The sequence below is a fragment of the Leptonychotes weddellii genome, chromosome 6 (assembly GCF_054177405.1).
Source record: "Leptonychotes weddellii isolate Sample4059 chromosome 6, ASM5417740v2, whole genome shotgun sequence".
In the NCBI taxonomy this organism is placed as follows: Eukaryota; Metazoa; Chordata; class Mammalia; order Carnivora; family Phocidae; genus Leptonychotes; species Leptonychotes weddellii.
In genome coordinates this window covers 137,620,386-137,641,784 of record NC_138374.1, presented here as the reverse complement: position 1 = coordinate 137,641,784, position 21,399 = coordinate 137,620,386, and the positions used below count along the sequence as shown (strand labels likewise).

At 49.5% G+C, this 21,399-nt stretch overlaps 2 long non-coding RNA genes across 5 annotated transcripts in view; both read left to right on the top strand.

Annotated features, from left to right (window-relative positions):
• The window catches only part of LOC145722406 (uncharacterized), a 16,560-nt gene extending 12,864 nt beyond the window's left edge, over positions 1 to 3,696 (top strand). The window contains exons 2-5 of one of the 4 annotated variants that reach the window (XR_014146699.1): positions 146 to 434; positions 1,270 to 1,664; positions 2,896 to 3,050; positions 3,322 to 3,696. This is a non-coding gene — a long non-coding RNA (uncharacterized LOC145722406). The other 3 variants (XR_014146697.1, XR_014146700.1, XR_014146698.1) reach the window with 3 other exon arrangements.
• A 10,443-nt stretch (positions 3,697 to 14,139) lies between these two features.
• On the top strand, positions 14,140 to 21,311 carry LOC145722413 (uncharacterized). Its single transcript, XR_014146714.1, has 2 exons — positions 14,140 to 14,248; positions 20,132 to 21,311. It is a non-coding gene; the product is annotated as an uncharacterized LOC145722413 (long non-coding RNA).
• The last annotated feature ends 88 nt before the right edge of the window (positions 21,312 to 21,399 follow it).

Sequence of the window (21,399 nt, the reverse complement as noted above, 5' to 3'; positions counted from 1 at the left end):
CTCTGTTTGACTTATTTCGCTCAACATAATACCCTCCAGTTCCATCCACGTCGTTGCAAATGGCAAGATCTCATTCCTTTTGATGGCTGCATAATATTCCATTGTGTATATATTCCACATCTTCTTTATCCATTCATCAAAACAGGTCATTCTGATGATCTCTTTGGGGAGTCAGCAGTCAACACCCCTTTTACTCTGAAAGGAATCCCAGTTTGGGTGATAAATTAAATGATTCCTATCGTAAATTTTGTTACCCTGTTATATATAACATTTATTGTTCTCATGTAATCCTTATAATAACCTCACAACGTGGGTATTACTGTTCTACTCTTGGACAGATACAGAAATGAAGACCAGAGTTTTGTCAGCGATCCAAGATCCCATAACTACTGTAAGGGACTAAGCTACAACCCCAGGAATCGACTCCAGAACTGGTATTCTTTTTTTTAAAAAGTAGTTTTCCTTTTAATTTTAAAATCATAAACTTACAGAAACGTTACTAGTACAACCTCCCCCCTTCCCAAACCACCGGAGAGTCGGGATGTTGATGCCGAGACAGACGCCCATTCACTGTCAGATCTCGCTCTGCTGGAGCCGGTCACGCCTATGATGATGTGCAGAGCAGAAGAGTCAGAGCGACATCTTGCCTTCAGGTCTCCTGTCTCTTGACTTCCCTTCGGGCTCCCCTTGCCCGCGGCGACCTTGCCATGTGTGCCTGTGAGTTCGCTGCCGCCCCCTCCTGCTTAGGTTCGGGTTAGGCTCGGCAGAAGCGGGGTCACACGGGACAAGGCTCTGATTCACCCCGTTATGATGACGTATGCTCCCCTCACTTGATTCGGGTGCTGTCTGCCAGGCTCTTTCACTCTAGAGTCATTCTTTTCCACTTTGTAATATTTTGTGGGGGGCGGCATTTCATTTTATTTTGGATTACTGTTGTTGTTCTAACTTTCTTCCTACCCCACCCCCAGCTTTATTGAGGTATAATTGACAAATAAAAACTGTATATTTCAGCTGCACGATGTGATACAATTTGATACAGGAATACACTGTGAAATGCTTGCCACACTCCATCCTCTTCCGCGGTGACCATTCTCTTCACCTCCGGAACGGTCGAATCGCTGTATTGTGCACCTGAAACTAATATAACACTGTGTTAACTATACTGGAATTAAAAAAAATAAAAGAAAAAAACCAGAGCTACTCTCAGATTTCGAGTATATAATACAGTATTATTAACTATGGTCACTGAGCTTTACTTTCTCTCTCCAGAAGTTACTCATCCTGTAGAACGGAGACTTCGTGGCCTCTGACCAGCATCTCACCTCCCCACGCCCATCCCTGGCGACCACCTGTCTACTCTCTGCTTCCGCGAGTTCTGTTTTAGGTCCCGCAGACAGGGAGAGCTCGTAGCAGGTGGCCCTTCTCTGTCTGGCTTCCTGTGCTTAGCATCATGTCCTCCAGGAGTCCCAAGGCGTCTCCAATGATTAAGGCTGAATGGTATGTCCACACCACATTCTCTTTACCTGTTCATCCATCCTTAGGTCGTTCACGTGTCTTGGCTGTTCTAAATAATGCTGCAGTGGCCACAGGAGTGCACACATCTCTTCGGGATCCTGATGTTTCCTTTGAACATATACTCAGGAGTGGGATCGCTGGGTCATAGGGTAGGTCTATGTTTCATTGTCTGAGGAACCTCCATTCTGTTAACAGTACCAATTTGCATTAAAAAAAATTATTTATTTGTTTGTTTGTTTGTTTACTTATTTATTTATTTACATCAGTTTAGATTCATGTTTCCTATTTTATTCAGTGGGTTGTAACTTGCTACTTCATTATTTATTTATTTTATTTTATTTTATTTTTTTTATTTATTTGAGAGCGAGAATGACAGAGAGAGAGAGTATGAGAGGGGGAGGGTCAGAGGGAGAAGCAGACTCCCTGCCGAGCAGGGAGCCCGATGCGGGACTCGATTCCGGGACTCCAGGATCATGACCTGAGCCGAAGGCAGTCGCCCAACCAACTGAGCCACCCAGGCGCCCCATTCATTATTTATTTTGATGCGCTGATTTTTCTAGATTTGGCCTCGGGGGTGTTCAAGATGCCTCCAAATACTCTTGACACTCCATCATTCTTTCAAGCAATTTGTTGTTTTGGTGGGTAGATAAGTATCTTTTACTTCTCTGAAGGACTGAATTAGGTATGTATGGAATTTAAGTTAATTGCATTTGCTCAGAGGATGGTGTTTCGTGTTATAATGAAATACCCCTACAGAATTTGAGCAAATACCAGCGAGAGTACCAGCTTATCAGCGGAAGCGCTCACAGAGCGTCTGCTACATTGGTTCCGTGTTTTTCTCCATTGAGAGACTGTAATTAGAAACTGAAGTTTTGAATAACGTTTTTTTGTCACTCTTATTTTTTAGTTTATTTTTTAAAATCTGTATATTTGTTGTTCTGCGAAACTTTATTAGTAGTTCTGCAAATTCTCTGCCGCCCTTAGGGAACAGATCGGGTATGTAAGTTGTTTCTTCAGGCGCTCGGCGGTGAGCACCTGCCCCTTCTGGGCTCCCACGCGGGGCCCGTATGCGATTGGCTGGCAGGCTCATCTCACCCACCGGCCTTTTGCAGGCTCCTCAGGGCAGAGGCTTCCACATCTGTTCCCCGTCTGGGGCCTGGCGTGTCCAGAGGCCCAGCAGCGCCGGTTGGATGGCCAGGTGGTCGTGGCTCGGTCTCTCTTCTGCCCACAGGATGGCAGCATCTACTCTAGGCTTCAGCCCCACCAGGGGCCTGGCTGTCTGGGAATCTGAAAATACCTGGGTTCTCCCTGAAATGAAGAGAGTGCTGGAGTACTCCTCCGTGAAATAACACGTTGTCATCTGTCCACACTCTCTTCCAGGTGCTCCCGGGAAGATGACCTCTGTCGGGTGAACTACGGGATGGTTTTGGGCTGCGGCACCCACCCCGGAGTGACTAGCTGGGCTAGAGTTTGTAGGAGCTAAAACTGAGCAAGCAGGCTGGAATCACTCGCTCATTCCGTGCCCAAGTCATTAGGTGCAAAGAATTGCTATTTAAAGAGAAAGGGGGAAACCAACTATTTGAGCACTTGCCGTATGCTGTGTGGTTTAAACCAGGGGCTGTCGCATGTGAGTAGGCATTCCGGGCACCTGGAGGACTGGTTCAGGCTCACGCTGCTGGCCCATCCCCAGGGCTTCCAACTCAGTAGGTCTGGGATGGGGCCTGAGAATTTGCGTATCGATGAGTTCCCAGGTGCCCCTGACGCTGCTTTCAGCAGTCACATTTAGTTGCTGTCTCTGTTTTGCAGACGAGCAAACTGAGGCACGGAGGCTTAACTACTCGCCTAACGACACACCCAGTAAGAGGGGGCTGGCATGCACACCCTGCTCAGCCCGACTCCAAGCCCCCGCTCTGTCCACCGCACCGTTCTCTAGGAGAAAGGGAATGAATCTGTACTTGGGGGGTTTTCTGAATCATACGGCTCCAAAAATATGACACAATGCCCAACTCCAGTGTGATGCTTTTGATTTGCAAGAGTTTAGCCATCACAGTCAATCTTTGCCATTCTTCTGGCGCTCGAGCAAGGAAGGAGGCTGCCGAGGCCGACAGGCTGGTGCGCTAGTGTGTGAAGAGACATGATGCACTACTCAGTTCAAATTAAAATGTCTTTGGAAACAAAATATCGATGTTGTAAGTATTTTAATCACCAAACTCCAACTTTGAAACTAGAATAGGACATGAAAATAAGGCACAAGTAAGTAATTATAAAACCCATTAGCTTGCCGTAGAGAGAGAAGACAGTCTATCCATGGAAATAAATGAGGAAATAAAAGCTGGTAGGCTTTCTCTAGGAGTGAATCAGCAAACTAAGGACTCGGCTCCAGGCCGCAGACGTTGAGTCCCTGGTGCCAGCCCCTGGTGTACGGGAACCTGTTCTAGATTTATCACTCAGGCGCAACTTGACTCCACACCCCCACCTCCCGATTTTATACAAAAAATCAAACCTGATCTCTCAGAGGCAGGGGTGGATTTTATTCTGAATATTTATGGGAAGGGCTGGGACGTGGAGGAAGAGGATGGAGAGAGGCAACCTTGGCTGAGGTGGTCCATCTGGCTGGAGAAACTGGCCTCCTCCCTTCGGCCAGGCTCCTGCTTGGCTCCTGTCTCGCCTCGGCAGTCAGGTCTCACCTGTCTGGTCCAGATCCAACAGGCTCACCTGGGCTTTCAAATGCAGCCTTATTGATAGTTCATGGAGGGCAGAGGCGGGCCAACTGGGGACTTCTACATTTAGAGAGGATGTTGCCATGCTGCCCAGCCCCAGGTGAGTCTCACCTGCTACCTGGGAGAGCTGTCTCTGAAGAGAAACTCGGTTATTAGCATCTGTTTGCTCTGAACTGCCAGAGCCTGCCCCAGATCTGAGGGTTTCTGAATGTTTCCTCCTGCCCCCTTCCTTGAAAAGAGTTACAACTAAGCACTTGGAAATGAGTGCTTCTGTCTAGGCACAGCGTGGTCCCCTGAGCAGAAGGGTCCCCTGGCAGAGCACTGGGAACAGGGCGTGTGGGGGAGCATCACCTATCCCCCCCACCTGCCCTGGTGGCCCAGCTCACCAGGAGGGCCGCAGGCCAAGCGCTGGGCTTCCCAGGGACTGTGAGCTCACAGGGAAACATGGTGGCTTTGGAGGAAGAGAATGCCATAAAGGAAGACTGTAAACTGAGAGGCTTTACTAGACAAAGCAAAAATAACACGTGAAAATGTTCCTTGGTCTGGAGGTTGGGAGCCCTAGCTTTCATCGGCTGCGTCAGCCGGGGGTGGTCTTGACTCTTGGTTTTCATTTCCTATCAACTGAGCCCTCCCCTGGTCTGCTGGTCGGCCACAGTCCGAGCTCTGCAGCTCTGCTGGGGGAGGCCAGGGCTCCCGGGCGGTTTCCAGGTCCAGGTGGAGGCAATAAATTCATGAGTTGTGGGATCCAGCCCCGCATTGGACTCTGCACTCAGCAAGGAGTTTGCTTGAGATTCCCTCCCTCTGCCCCTCCCCCCTCTCTAAAATAAATAAATAAACCTTAAAAAACAAAACAAAACAGGGGCGCCTGGGTGGCTCAGTGGGTGAAGCGTCTGCCTTTGGCTCGGGTCATGATCCCGGTCCTGGGACCCAGCCCTGGGTGGGGCTCCCTGCCCAGTGGGGAGTCTGCTTCTCCCTCTGCCTCTGTCCTACTTGTGCTCTCTCTCTCAAACAAATAAACAAAACCTTTAAAAATAACAACAACCCGAACAACCATATCCTCCAAGCCTTTCCAGAGAAACACCCCGTGGTGGATCCATCACAAACATCTGCATTTCTATTAATTAGAAAATCTCAGCAAATAAGAATTTCAGATTTCTACCCCTTTTCTCAAGGAAGTCAATTTGTGTAAAAACTAGTAGCAAAACCTTGTTAGTTGATTTATATGGTGTGTTCATAGATGATCTGGGAGGCTTACCACATTAAAGTGCACACAGAAAAAACCACCAGGAGCTATCACCTCACACCTGTCCGAATGGCTGTTACCAAAAATAGCGAGTGTTGGTGGGAATGTGGAGAAAAGGGAGCCCATGTGCCCTGTTGGTGGGAATGCAAACTGGTGCAGCCACTGTGGAGAAGAGCATAGAGGTTCCTCACAACCCCAAACATGGAATTACCATATGATCCAGGGGCGCTGGGCTGGCTCAGTTGGTTGAGTGTCTGACTCTTGATTTTGGCTCAGGTCCTAATCTCGGGGTCGTGAGATCGAGCCCCAAGTCGGGCTCTGCACTGGGTGTGGAGCCTGCTGGAGATTTTCTCGCTCTCCCTCTGCCCCTCCCCCTGAGCTCTCTCTCTCTTTCTCTCTCTCTAAAATAAATAAGCAAATCTTTAGGGAAAAAAAAAAAAGAATTATCATATGATCCAGTAATTCCACTTCTGGGTATTTACCCAAAGGAAACAAAAATATTACCTGGAAAAGATATCTGCCCCCCAGAGCTCACTGCAGCACTATTTATAACAGCCAAGACACAGAAACAACCTAAGTGTCCACTGATGGATGACTGGATAAAGACAATCCTAGGGACACAATGGAATCTTGTTCAGACATAAAAAAGAAGCAAGTTTGTGACCATTTGTGACCACATGGACAGATCCTGAGGGCACCATGCGAAGTGAAGCAAGTCAGAGAAAGACAAATACCATATGATCTCACTTACCCATGGAATTGAATCAAAACCAAACCCCAAACTCACAAGCTCAGAGATATGGAGGACAGATTGGTGATGCCAGAGGTGGGGCTTGGTGGTGGGCAAGATGGGTAAAGAGAGTCAAAGGAAACAAACTCTCAGTTAGAAAATAAAGCAGCCCTGGGGACGGATGTGATGCCCAGCACAGTGGCCGATAGAGCCTTGCATTCGTGGGAGCTGCTCAGAGAGCCCATCTGTTCTCATTTCAAAAAACAAAAGTTCTCATTTCAAGAAACAAAATTGTAACTATGTCTGGTGACAGGTGTTAAGTAGACTTGGGTTTATTTCACATTGTATACAAATATGGAATTGCTATGCTGAACACCTCAAACTAATATGTTGTATGTCAATGATAACTTAACAAAAATTAGTTAAAGGTACACATAGAATATATAAAATGCAGGTAAGAAGTCAGGTGAATCAGGAGCCTTATCTATCCTCCGCCTCCATTTTCTTATCTTTAAAATCAGGATCCTACGGCCCTTGTCACAGCAGTCAGGTGGGTGGAGGAGGTCCCACTGTGGTCCTGCTCTCCAGGGGGCGGCTCAAAGCAGGACCCCAGCCCCGGGAGTGGCTCAAGGACTCTGACCACCCCTGCCCGGCGGCCCCTCTCTCACCCTGCTTTCCGCCTTTTCTTGACTAATTCATATTTCAGCCAATATTTGTCCAGGGCCGACCAGATGGCGTTCATTGTGCTAGATGAGGGGGATACAGGGATGCCCAAAACGTGGACCCTGCTTGCTGACACTTGGCACCCAGAGTCAGGCGGCCCGCCCAGAGGGAAGTCTGCCTCAACGTGACCCGCCCGCCCCAAAAATAGAGCGGGGTGTGGTTTACCAGAGCAGACATGGACTCTGAGGTTGGGCAGACCTGGGCGTGGACCCCGGTTGGCTTTATCTGTTGTGAACTGTGATCAGTAATAACCATCTTTCCAGGTTCTGGTGAAATCCTTGAAATGTGTGCCAGACAAACAACAGCTGTTAACACTGAGCGCTTACCTTGTGTGCCAGGCGCGCTTCCTGTACTCACTTCAAACTCAGCCCTACTACCGCCGTCTCGTCGGATGCTGGAGGCCCAGAGACGCCGAGCCAACTCCCCGAGGCCAGACAGCCAGCGTGCCATACAGCCGGGCTCCGACTCCCGGGTATTTGGGTCCATGCCCGTGGTCTCCCTCGCTGCCCCACGTGGCTTCCCAGCTGCGGCCACGCGTCGGGATCATCGGCGGGGCTTTGGAAACCATGAGCGCTTTGTGCTCACCCTGGGAGATTCTGACTCAGGAGGGCTGGGACGAGATCCAGGGATCTGTAGTTCGGGAGAGCTCTCTGGGAGATCCTGACGTTCAGGCCGAGAAGCAGTGCGTGTTTAAATCAAATGTAGTCACCATCATCAGAGTGAGGGACATGGAGACCAAAAGTGGGTCTTGAAGGATATGGCGGGGTTTTCTTGGCAAAAGGTAGGTAAGGACGCTCCAGGTAGAAGGAGCGTGCAAGCCCGTGGGAGCTTAGGTCGGCGAAACTTGGGCTAATGGGCCCCAGGTGTGTGTGTGTGTAAGTGTGAGCCAGGGAACTATGTGGGGGCGAGGGGCTGGGGAGAGGGTCCTGGTCCCCCCGTGACAGAATTAGAAATCACGGTGAAGCATGTGGACTTTATCCCACAGATGGGGACAGCACCTGAGGAACTGTCTTGTGGGATGTAACATGATTTGATCTGTGGATGGTCTTTATTTAGAAGCTTGTCTTTTTGATTCCAAAAATTTTGGCAATATTGAAGGAAATGAGCATAGCAGGAAAAGGAAGATAGCGATTTATAATTAATTTAGCCAGAAGCATCATAGCGCTTTTGGTGAGAGAAGAGTAGATTGTTGAAAATTGGATGCACTGTGAAGTGTTATTTCGCTGACTTTATTTTGGAAGAGAAAAGAGGAAGAAAGGGTATTTTCACAGCACGGGGAACGGAGGCATGATGGGGCGGGAGGGGGGACACCGGTCTCTGTGCCCAGCCTTTACCCCATGGAGGGCGGCAAGGAGGGCTTAAATCACAGGTTGGGGACGAGCCTGGAGCTGCAGGGGGGCTGCTGGCCTGGGGATGAGGGGGACGCATCCCTGGGCATCCTCCTCTGCAGGAATGAGAAAGGCTCCCGCCTGAGAAATGCAGACCTCTGTAAAATTAGATTAGGAGGAGGTATTTGTCAGCTCTCACAATTTCTTGGTGATGGGAGGATTGTCAAGATTGCGCTTTTGAGACAGTAAAGCCTCTTTTTAATCACAGTGCAGGATGTGCTTTATAGACTCCCGGCTATAATGAGAGCTGTGTGAGCCACACTCTTGATTTGGGGCCTCTGGGACACAGTGTTGGGATTCCCAGCTCTCTTTATTTTGTGCTGATCGAGTCAGCTGAGTCGAGGCACGGCAGAGACTGGAAGGCACCATCATTCAGAAGAAAGGAAGTGATGGTGGAATGAGTCCGCTCCCTCTGGGTGAAGCGGGGAAGCTTGGAGGCCAGAAACTCCACTCCAGCGGGGGAAACACAGCGAGCCCTGTGCCTGGAGCGGGGCGGTGGCCAGAGCCATCAGGCACCTGTCTTCACAGCCAGCCTCCCACCACAGCACTCTTGCTGTCCCCATTTTATAGATGGGGACACGGAGGCGCAGAGTTCCTGGAGGAGAAGGGGCACCTACCCGCGGCAGCTACACAGAGTGTGTATATGCTCATCTTTGTATGGGTCGAGGAAGAACGAGGAAATGAACGCCTGGGTCTTACCTACCCAGACCGAAATCTAGAAAATGTTCAGGAGCTTAGAATTCCCGGGCATCCCTCCCCAAGTCCATCGCCCTCCGTCCCCACGCCACACCGACGTCAGTTCTGCCCGACTCTGCCCATCCTGCCGTGGGGACGCACGGTGCGTGTTCTCCCTGGGCTGGCTTCTGCCCTCCGTGTTCCGGCTGACGTCGTTCTCCCTGCTGGGCGGCACTCCGTCTACTTCTGTTCTCCTTCTGGGTCAGCTCTAGTGCTGTTTTGTGTGTTTCACAGATAATGCTAGGTCGTTGGATATGCACATACTCACCTTTTCTAAATAATGCCAAATTGTTTCCCAAGTAGCTGCACCTGTCCCATGCCTGGGGACAGTGGGCAAGAGCTCCAGTGACCTCACGTACTCCCAGCACTCGGCATTCCCTGATTTTCAGACTTTTTCTGTCCCTCTATGGGGTGTGAAATAGTAAGCTCTGATTTCCATTTGCGTGTCCTTGATCACTGGTGAAGTGGACCATCTTTTCACATGATTCCTTTTCTGTGAAATTCCTGTTTCTTTCTTGTGCCTGTTTTCCCCCCAGTCGGCGTCCTGGATTTTGTAAGTTAGATGAGTTGTAAACATCTCCCAATTTGTGGCTCATCGTCTCACTTAAAAAAAATATGGAATAGAAGGTTTTAATCTTCCTACGTTCAAACTTGTCAGTCATCCCCCCAGTGGTCTGGGTTTTGGAGTTTTGTTTAAGAAATGATATCCATTGTCTTCTGAGTGTCACAGTTTTTCTTTACATTTATGTTTTTAACCCAACCAGAATCAACTTTTGTGTATGAATGTAGATAATCATTGTTTCAATGCTGTTGATTGAAGAGTCCATTTTTCCCCAGCTGATTTACAAAGCCAGCCCTCTAATAAATCAAATTTCATAAATGGTTGAGGCTGTTTGTCAGCTCTGTTGTGTTCCATTGTTCAAAGACCACATCACCTTAATTATCAGAACTTTGTGACGAGCGGTCTTTTTTTCTTTTTTTTTATGAGTGTTCTTGATACACAGGGAGTCCTCCCACCTTGTTTCCCGTCAGAAATGTCAAGGCCCCCCTTTTTTGGTATCAGTTTTATAATCAGCTTGTGGTTCACACACAAAAAAACCTCTATTTGGATTTTGACTGCCATTACATTAAATTTATAGTTAATTTGGGAGAAAATAAGCATATGTAAAAATCTGAACATGGATATTTTCCTGTTTATTTATGCTTTCTCTATTGTCCTTTAATAGTGTCCTTTAATAATTTTCCCGTAAAACTCCAGTACACCTTTTGTTAGTTTATGCCCGACTCTGCCCATCCTGCCGTGGGGACGCACGGTGCGTGTTCTCCCTGGGCTGGCTTCTTCCCTCCGTGTGGTTCACACACAAAAAATTTTTACATTTTTAATATTTTTGGTTTCTTTTTTGAAATTTCACATCCCAGTTTCTTATTAACAGGGTATAGAAATGTAATTAATTTTTTATCTATTGAATTTGTGTCCAGTAACTATGCTAACTCTGTTTACAGAGAGTTATTGTTCTAATAATTTTTCTTTAGATGCTTTTGGGTAGATAAACAGGTGATCATAGCAGCTGTGAATAATGACATTTTCTTCCTTTCCGATCCTTTTTCCTCTTATGTTTCTACCCATATTGCAACGCCAGGACCTCCACTGCAGAGGTGGTAAGAGTCCGTGTCTTGATGTCACATTAAGTATGATGTGTGTCTTAGCAAGACATGCTCTTGTAGATAGCCTTCATGGGGTTAAGGAAGCTGTCTTTTGTGTTGATTTTCTGTTGCAGCATAACAATACCAGACATGCGGTGGTGCACAGCGACAGCGTGCCTCTGGCCCCCCAGTTTCCGGGGGTCAGCTTCGCTGGGCGGTGTGCTCAGAGCCCCACCTGGGCCGGCCAGGCTGCCATCCCACCGGGAGGCTCGAGGAGGGTGGCTCTTTTCTCCAAGCGCATTGAGATTGTTGACAGAATTCACCTCCTTGCCGCAAGACCGAGGGCCCCGGCTTCTTATGGGCTGTTGGCTGCCCCGTGGCTCCCAGCCACAGGCACCTCTCCGTGGGCAGCTCGCAGCTTGTCTGCTCGCTTCTTCCCAGTCAGCAGGCGATGACCTCTTCTGTAACCAAACCCAATCACAGGAACAACTTCTCATCACCTTTGCCACATTCTGTTGGCTAGAAGCAAGTCACGGGTCCTGCCCACACTGAAAAGGAGAGGTTATTCAAAAGTGTGGGTCACTGGGTGGTCCTACCACACGGTGTGCATCTAGTTTGCTCAGTGTTTTTTAAATTAACCAATATTGAATTTAATTATTCCTTAAAAATCTATTATTATTAAATGATTTTTCTCTTTTGATCTGTCAATATGATAAGCTTTATTACTTTTCTAATATTAATCGTATTTTGGGGGATAAGCCTAACTTAATTAGGTTGTATTTTCTCCCCCCTCCATTTCTAGATGTGGTGTGAAAATGGTATGTTTGCACCCACAGTCATAAGTAAAACTGGTCTGTAGTTTTCCTCTCTTGTAGTGTCCTTACCAGGTTCTGAAAGCAATGCTATACTAGGCTTGTACAATGAGTTGGAGAAAGACCCTTTTTTCTTCTTGGGCTTTGGAAAAAAAATGTGTAAGATTGGAATTATTTTCCTCCTTGAAAATTTGGTAGAATTTGCTGGTAAAATCATCCAGGCCAGGAGTTCTCTTTGTGGGAAAATGCTGAACCATTAGTTGATTGATTTGATGACTTCCATTTCTCTATTTCCTCTTGAGTCAGTTTTGGTAAGTAATCGTTTCCTAGGAATCTGTCTTTTTCATTTATTTCCAAATGTCCTATTATCTTTATAGTGTTTGTGGTATCATTCCTCATATTATTTTATGTTTTCCCTTTCTCTCCCTCCCTCTGTCTCTTTTTGTTCAGTCTTTCTAGACATTTATCAATTTTATTATAGTTTTTTCAGAGGACCAACATTTGGCTTTCAAAAAATCTTATCTAGTATACGTTTATTTCCTATTTAATTAATTTCTGCTCTTGTCTCTATTTGTCCATTTGCTTTTCTTTCTTTCTTTTTTTTATTAAGATTTTATTTATTTATTTGACAGAGAGAGACACAGCGAGAGAGGGAACACAAGCAGGGGGAGTGGGGGAGGGAGAAGCAAGCTTCCCGCCGAGCAGGGAGCCCGAGGCGGGGCTCGATCCCAGGACCCTGGGATCATGACCTGAGCCGAAAGCAGACGTTTAACCAACTGAGCCACCCAGGTGCCCCTGTGAAATGTATTTTCATTAAAGTTCTGTTTTACATATTTTAAAATTTCCATTATGATTTATTCTTTGATCTGTGAATTATTTGTGTTTCTTAATTTCCTTAGCTCATCCTCATGCTCCACCCATGGCTCCCTGTCAGCCCCGCCTCCCCCCTCGTGACACAAATGGTCCAATCAGTTCCTGGGAGCTCCTGCCCAAGCCCTGGCTCTGGGGTCCATTTGCCCAGGTTTACTGGTTTTGAGCCACGTGCCCTTCCCTCAGTGAGGGTGATGAGGTACACTAATTGGCTTGAGCCTGGCGAAGCCCACCATGGGTCTGGAAGTAGGATTAATCCCACCCAATGCATAATGGAGGTGGGGATAGGTGAACTCACCAAATTAAAGCCTGCGACTATTGGCTGGAGCCTGGGGGCGTGGGTGCTTGGGAAGCAAGGAATGAATGGCTTCTGTGGTTTTCCTTCCTGGTGTCCCTGATCGAGACCTGAGGGTGTCAACTCCTGCTGATGTTCAGACAAGGCCAGAGCACGCTTCCTCATTCAAACCAAAACCAGGCAGGGTCCGTGTTCCCAAACGTGTGAGTCAGGTAACATTGCATTGCGATTCTTAGAAAAGATTCTCTAAGAAATCCCAAGTATAGACACAATAGGATTTCTAAATTCTGAAGTTGAGGCAGAATTATGTATCTACCTCTCCTCCCAAGAGGTAGAAGGTGAGGAGGGTGTTTGAAGAAAGAGCAGTTGAACCCCGGCTTGCAGGCACCGATGGAAGGCCTGGTAGTTCCCCTGCTGTATATATTCTTCCTCAAGAAATACTTTTTTTTTTAAAGATTTTATTTATTTGACAGAGAGAGACACAGCGAGAGAGGGAACATGAGCAGGGGGAGTGAGAGAGGGAGAAGCAGGCTTCCCGCGGAGCAGGGCGCCCGATGCGGGGCTCGATCCCAGGACCCTGGGGCCATGACCTGAGCTGAAGGCAGATGCTTAACGACAGCCAGCCAGGCGCCCCCCTCAAGGAATACTTGATGGCTTCTAAGAGATACACCAAGGTTGGGGAGTAGGAGGCCAAATAGGTTTGGAAAGAAGCTTTATGTAAGAGGACATTGCCCGTGGGCAGTGGTAACGTATTACATTCATGTTTCCAACCTTCGGTTTTCCAGGGGACAGGATTGCATGGGGCACCTGGGTGGCTCAGTCAGTTAAGCACTGGACTCTTGATCTCAGCTCAGGTCTTGATCTCAGGGTCGTGAGTTCAAGCCATGCATTGGGCTTCATGCTGGGCATGGAGCCTACTTAAAAAAGACAGAGAGAGGCTTTAGGTGTGACTTGTCCCTGGGAAAAATAAAGTGTAAATTGCAAATTCACGCTGCAAAAAAAAGAAAAAAGATTAAGCTGATTCTGGCTGATCTTCATGTACTATTTGCGGTACTGACTGAAATAAAGATTAATGACCTGGACCACCATCAGCATAATCCACCGTAAGGCTGGATATAGAATTGCATCCTTTTAATAATCTCATTTAATGTTTCCTAACCAGTGGGGGTTCTTGTAGATTTGCAAGTATTACCTCTAAATTCTTTAAACTAAAGGCAGATAAATTTGAAAATGATCAATGCTTCTGGAGTATAAAATACGTGATGAATTAACTTAGCCGGTAGCAATGTGCATTTCTTTGTTTTTAGGGGCTGGACGGTGTGGGCGTGTGTCTTCTGTGTGGTGTGAACATGTGCTGGGGGGAAGCAGGGGCCTTTTATTTTTATCTGACATTTGCAAAATCAATACCGACTCTGAGGTGAAGCCAAGACGGGCAGCGGGGGGCGCCGCGCAGGCCTCGGCTGGGCAAGCGCCCGGAAGCATTCTCGCCGGGGCGTGCCAACGTGCCGGGCCGGGTTCTGCCCCAGTTCTCTGATTTTGGCCAAAGCACTTCTCTCCACTTCGTCTGTGGAAGGTAAGGGGCTCGACAGGCGGGAAGGAGCCGTTTCCCGGCGGAGCCCGGGTCTCCTGTGGCCCCCGGGTGCTGCGCTTCGGTCCGACCAGCAGGGAGCAGTCTTACTCAGGGGTCCCGGATTTCACAGCCTCGTCCGGCTTGGGGAGCTGGCCCACCTCCGAGCTCCCAGCTTTCGCAGCTCCGCATAATGTAATAATGCGCCAGGTTTTCGTTCAGACAGAAGACAACGTTTTATTTAATGGTTGAGTGTGGTTAGGAAGAGACCGACGAGTGTAACGTGGCGGGTTGCCCTATTTTTGTGTTTGGTCTGGGGAGACACCAGCTAGCAGGGATGTGTTTCTTTTAATCTTAACCTTTTGCCTAATGAAAATGTCGGGGTGGCCCTGCCCCGATCTTTGCCCAGGGCGGAGGCCCAGGAAGGACACTGTGCTCGGACTGTGTGCCAGGCGAAGCGGGAGGCCGGACAGCCCGGCCCACAGACCCCTGGCAGCCTTGGAGAGCCTGGACGCCAAACCAGCAGCAGCTCATGGGCCCAGAACGGAAGAGACGTGCGGGAAGCTGGGAAGGGACAGAGCTGCAGGCAAACCCCAGTCTGTATGCAAAGCTCACCCCAGAGCTCCTGCCACCTCGGGGTAGGACCCCAGGGAGCACCGGCCCGGCCGGCTGTTGGGCTCTCTCCTCCGCAGGCCTGGACCAGTGCTCAACTCTGGGTGCCTCTTGGGACTGCCTGGGGGGCTCCAAGGCAATGCCCAGGCAGCACCCCGACTCTGTCTTCTGAGGCGCCAGGCGCTGGGGGCACCGACCTTGGTGTTTCCAAAAGCTTCTGGGAGGGGGTGGATTCCAGCGTGAAGCAAAGGTTGAGCACCCCAGCTCACCTCCGTGGAATGAGGGGGGCATGGACCTGCCGGGTCCCCTGTGTGACACAGGTCTGTCCTGCGGGCCGCCCTCCCTCCGCTGGACGGTGGCGGAGCTGGGGCTGTCTGCCCGCCCCTGGGGTGCGGCCCTCCTGAGTCAGATGCTTCCATCAACGCCAGGGCAGTCCTGGCCTTGAAGAAGCAGCCTTTTCCAGGGGGCTCTGTTTCCGATCTAAATTAAGATTTCCTCCTTTAAAAATTCCTGTTTTCACAACTGCAGTCCCGGGGCAGGAAGAAAATACAATCAGAGGAACTTGGCAGCAGCATGTTTGGTGCTGGGTTGAGTCTGCTCCCTTGTGTTTAGTTTAATGCCGTCCCTCGCACCAGTGTTCGCTGGGACATTCCCAGGGCCCCGTTCCTTGGCCTCAGCGTGAGGGGAAGTGGCAGGGGCCACAGACTCAGCCCCGCCTTGATGGTGCGCTCCCACCGGGACCTCTGAACCTGCGACCCAGCCCGCCGCTCCCTCTCAGAACGCCGCGGGCCTGCTGTCCGCGACGGGCCCACAGGTGGCCCAGGCTCCCCGCGGTGTACTGGGAGGGATGTTTGTCATCCACTTCCGGTGGCAACTACTGGGGGGCATCCGTGGGGTGGGGGCATCTGTGGGGACAGCTGTGGGGACAGCTGTGGGGGCAGCTGTGGGGACAGCTGTGAGGACAGCTGTGGGGACAGTTGTGGGGACAGCTGTGGGGACAGCTGTGGGGACAGTTGTGGGGACAGTTGGGACAGCTGTGGGGACAGCTGTGGGGACAGCTGTGGGGACAGCTGTGAGGACAGCTGTGGGGACAGTTGTGGGGACAGCTGTGAGGACAGCTGTGGGGAGAGTTGTGGGGACAGTTGTGGGGACAGCTGTGGGGACAGTTGTGGGGACAGCTGTAGGGACAGTTGTGGGGACAGCTGTGGGGACAGCTGTGGGGACAGTTGTGGGGACAGTTGGGACAGCTGTGGGGACAGCTGTGGGGACAGTTGTGGGGACAGTTGTGGGGACAGTTGTGGGGACAGCTGTGGGGGCAGCTGTGAGGACAGCTGTGGGGACAGTTGGGACAGCTGTGGGGACAGCTGCAGAGAACCTTCATCTTTCTGGCGCCCTCTGCCATTGTGATGTCTCTTCTGATTGATACTGTGAGTGGGGCATCACCTGTCCGGATGGCCCTGGCTGTCATGAGGCTGTCACCACCTGGGCAGGGAGCTGGAGAGGTTTCGTTGGCTTAAAGAAGTGAAATGCCTCCTCGAGCCCGTGGCAACCTGGAGACTGTGCCCGGATCCCTGGGGGCTTCTAACCAGGGAGGTCGGTCCCTTACAACTGTCACACTGGACAGGCAAGACCTTTGGCTAAGGCAGAGAAGCCGATTGGTCCAGATGGTTGGTTTATTGCAGAAAGACAGGAAGCAGGAGCCTAGAACGTTCCCTAGGGCCCCTCTGCCCGCCTCTAGGACAGGTTCCCATCTGACTGAGGACGGAACTTCCCACGTGTCCTTCTGCGCGGGCATCGAAAGCACACATTATTTAGAACTGATCAGAACCCTGCCCCTGCAATTCAGTGGGCCTAATGCCCCCGCTGTGCACAGCACGTAAAGCCCACGCCCTCCCGACACGGATGCGGGACGAAGAGTGGGCACTGGCCTGAGCAAGTGTGGCTTGCTTTATGGAGACCACAAAGAGAATCACAACAAAATTGCCCAATCACTGTAACCGTGGGTATTTATCAACTCCCACCGAGGGAAAACAAAAGTCACTGCAACAGAAAAGTATTTTCCAAAGGAAAGATCAGTTTCCTCTTTGGTGACCTGAGAAAATTTACCACAATTCCATTCAAAACCTTCAGGCACTTGACTTTTTTTTTTTTTTTAATATCCTTTACCTTTTTAATAAAAAGTAAAAAAACAAACAAAAAATACATCAATGTTCTGAATAGAACCTCTCTATGTAAAGGTGTTGCTAAACAAATAACATAGGACCAGACAAAATAAATGAACCTGCAAATAGCAATAGGAGACGTTACGGAGCGTTTGTATATGTGTATGTATATTGTATATGAGTGTGCAGGTACATGTGTGCACCTATGTGTACAAATATGTGAATATTTGCCTGCATATGTCACACACACACACACACACACACACACACATTTATACTGACCTCTTTAGATCGAAGTCCAAGGCACTTTTTACAATGAACAGGTTAAAGCCATTAATTTAGAACATAAGTGTTTCTGGGTACATATCGATTTGTGGTGCGAATATCACAGTCCACATTTTTCCTTGCTCACCTTGGAGTGTCTCTGGTTGGGGTCATGATTAAGAGAACTGGTTTGAAAAGAGATTAGGAATGTCTCTAGATGGTCAAACGAACTTCTCTTGCGAGGTTTCCTCTGGGGAGGAGAGTCCTCATTGGGGGGGCTGCTGAATTTCTCAAGGAAGGAGCCTAGATGCAGCTACTCCTCTACGGTGCCGAGCAGGGACTGGGTACCCTTCGGGGCACCCGCCCTGGGGGCCTCCTGATAGCCCCATGGCCTGTCAGCATAGGCTGAAACCGGAAACCAAAAAAGGGACTTCGAAGTGGTTCAAGGCTACAAAGCTTTTCAAAAAACAGACCAGAAATTAGCTGGCCCCTTTTGTACACCAGCCACGTTATATGACCTCGAATGAATTGTAAGATGTTTGTTTTTATCCTTATGATCATACAGGACTTCATCAAGTGATTCTGTAAATGAGGGTCAAAGAACAAATGGTTTAATTTTCCAGCTACTAACAGTGTTGGTTACCAGTGTGGTGTGGTGAGGCCAGAGCTTTTCAGCATTTAGTGTGAGTACAGATCACTTGGGGATCTTGTTAAAATGCCATATTGGATTAAGCAGGTCTGGCATGGGGCCCAAGGGTCTGCATTTCTAAGTTCCCAGGTGATGCTGACTCTGCTGGTCTGTAGACCACACTTTGAATAGCAAGGGTTCGTGTGTGGCCATGTATCTGAAATACCGTCGAGATGTCTGCTTTCCCCCAATCAGGAATTTGCATTGGTTTTCTTGATCTAGACTGAATAATAACTTCGAGGGGGGCAATCAGAATATATTTGCTCTCTATAAATGAAAAAGTCTTAGTCTGAGAAGTGCTAGAAGAAAAGCCCAAAAAAGACACTTCTATTTAGTAGCAGAAAAGTATTAGGAGACAAATCAATTACCACCAATACATTCATCAGTTAATTATAAAATTGAGAATAAACTAATTTCCATTACCCAGCGAGTGAGTAACCTGCTAAAAACAGGTGCCCTGGAGTTCTGATGGCTTTAATGGAACCAGCCTCACATGTAATTGGGGAGCAGCAGACGCTGAGAGCACTTTGTTCAATAAAAATAAACTGTGTGTGCAAGCGAGCTCTCAGCTACACATGCAGACTGGAGCTGGGTGTTCGCATGTTTCTCGTTCGGAGTAACCAGTGCCAGAGTTTGACAAGATCCCAGGCTTCCCCAGGAGAAAGCCTGTTGTCTCGCTCTCTCGGTCTAGCTGTCTGAGTTTTCAGTTTGAGAAGGAAAAAGACAGAAGCTCAGGTGCCCTGATGCTCCTCGGTTTCCCCTCATGCAATATCAGCCCAGAGTGATGCCAACACACCAGGGGGCCCACTGATTCTAGAAAACCTTTGTTCTGTAACTAAACACTTCCTGTTTTCATCTAGAGATAGTCATTCAGAGGAGGAAAGTGAGAAATTCTGCACGTGTCTCAACTGCAATTCATACGAGGAGGGAATGGAGTTCATGAGTTGCTCAAGTAGAGCATTTCCCCCAATTCTGCCAATGAAGGCAACACCTTGGTTGGAGCTCCTTTCCTGGCAGCTAATGGCTAAAGTAGCAGACAGGGAAGCCCAGCACTTTGCTGGGTCTTGCTGTGGGTGTCCTGCTTCCTCCCTCACTCCCCCAGGAGCTATGCTCCCCAGTCGTAGATAAATGGGGGCGGGGGGGGGAAGCCTGCTTCCTCTAGGGTCCGGCCAGCTGAGAGGAGCTCGTCTGCACATTGGGGTCTCACTGGGCCTGAGTAAATGAAGCTCCAATTCTGGTTTGACTCTGGCAGAGATAAGCGCACAGTGCTTAGAATTTTGAGTCTTTTGTATCACAATTCTTATGCCCAATTCTGACACTCCCAAAGGAAAACCTGGGTGGCTCAGTTTGAGGCTCCTGTCACTTGCGTAACGGGACCTTGGCATTTACACGGGAAGAACCTGCACATCGATTAAACCGGCTCGGCGCAGCCACTGTGGGAGTCATGGCTTTTAAAATCTCCTCTGAGATGGCTTGGTGGAATTTCGGGTACAACTATTCTTCTCAGTTTGGAATAAGGTTCTTTTGTCTCTAATGGGCATGTCAGAGGGAATTGGAATATGGCAGTTCCAGAGGCTGAGCCCCCGGGTCTGGGCATCCGGCAGCCGCTCACAGTGATATGTACTCAGAAACAGTGGTTGGGAGAGCAGGGACACTGGGCCTGCTGAAGACTAGTGGGATACAAAATGTTAATTGAAAGTTACAATATATGTTATAATATAGCAATATATTTCATATTTAAAATAAACTGTTATGCTTTCTCCTATCATTAAAAAATAGCAATCAGTACAGAGGCAAGATGCAAATTCAGATCGAAGCTCACATGATTCTGAACACAAACACTTGTTTCCGAGTTCACCATGGAAATGTGCTCTCTCCTGTTGTTCGCTCCTGCTCGGCGCAGAACGCGGAGTCCGGGACCAAAGAGTTATCACGCCATTAAAATGTCTGATGAGGGTGGATTGGTCCTGGTTGAGACCATGTGACACAGCTAGAGAATGTCATTTACTCCCTGTCCTTCCTCTGAGGACCTGGATGTTGGCTCTTCCAGTCAGATTTGTCACTGATTTCTTTCTTTCTTCCTTTCTTTTGGCTATAAATTCAACATTTCTTTGGGATCCTAACTACAGGTTCGTGTTGAATTTTGTGCTTTTCCTCCACCAGCTTGGTTGGTCACAACACTTCTTTTGTTTCGACACGGGCTCCAGGCCCAAGATACGGCTTCCAGAATGCGCTTCTCAGGCGTGTGAACAGCTTTCGCACAGCACTTGGCACCTAGATTTGGAGGCCGCACGTTGAAGCTTTGATAACGGTTTTGTTCAGAAGGAACTCCAGTTCGCGCTGGGGTGTCTGCGGTGCTGGCCTAAGAACAACAGGCCACAGCCACGGGCGTTCTCCACCTGGGTACCTTTTCACCCCCTGCTCCGTGAACCGCGTCCACCTATCTCGGTACAAAATCTACGCGTGACTTGTCGGCCGGGAGTTTCACGGTAACTTCTACCCGCGCAGCCTGGCACGAGCTTTCAGGATGACGGGCACTCACCCACGTTCCACCCGCATTCCCTGGCGGCATTGGTGGCCCCATTCCCACTCCACGCTTACTTCGGCAGCCGCAGAGAAGAAGGGGTAACGCCCGGGGCGTGGCCACACTGGCCGGCCGTGGTGGGGGGCTGCCCCACGCCGACCCGGAGGCCCGCAGACCGCTGTCTAAGGTGCCGAAGCCCAGCGCCGCCGCCGCATCCACGGGGCCGGTGTGGCGGACACTAGCGGATCCTTACTCCGCTTTCCGGGGAAGTAGCCCGACTGTGTAGACTGGGGACGTATCTGAGGACTTGAAAGCAGCGACTTACAGCGCAGCGACCTCCTAGTCCCTCGCTTGTGCGAGTAACACCGTCTTCTCTGGGACGAAACATGACTCCTAATTTGGGGTGCACTGTTGGTGGAGGGACACCCTACGGGCGAGAGGGCCTGTGCACCAGCCCTGCGTTGCTCACGCTGCGCTCACCCCCCAGCTGACTCGGACCGATGATTTCTGGTAACTCCTGAGGACATTCGGGGCACCGCGGGCGGGGCTGGGACGGGAACGCGGTCTGGCTGCTCTTGACGCCCCGTCAGGTCTGCCAAGTACGTCGCGCTCCGGGACAGTAACTCTCGTCTTCGCGGACGCACAGAGAAACCGAGGTGTGAGGAGGCTACATTAATCGGCCGAAGACGTGGACCCAGCCTGAGTGCTTATTTCCTCTGATTCTGTATCTCTAACTTTCTTCCTTTTTCGTTCCTTCACTCACACTGAAAATCTAAGGTGGGGGGAGTCCTCAAACATATTAGAATCACGATTTCTTCAGTGCTGTTCCTTCTCGGGCTTTAATAGATAACAAGAGCTGCAGGCGCTCGCTTGGAGTTTGCTGGTGCCTGCGCTCTCCGTGCCTCTG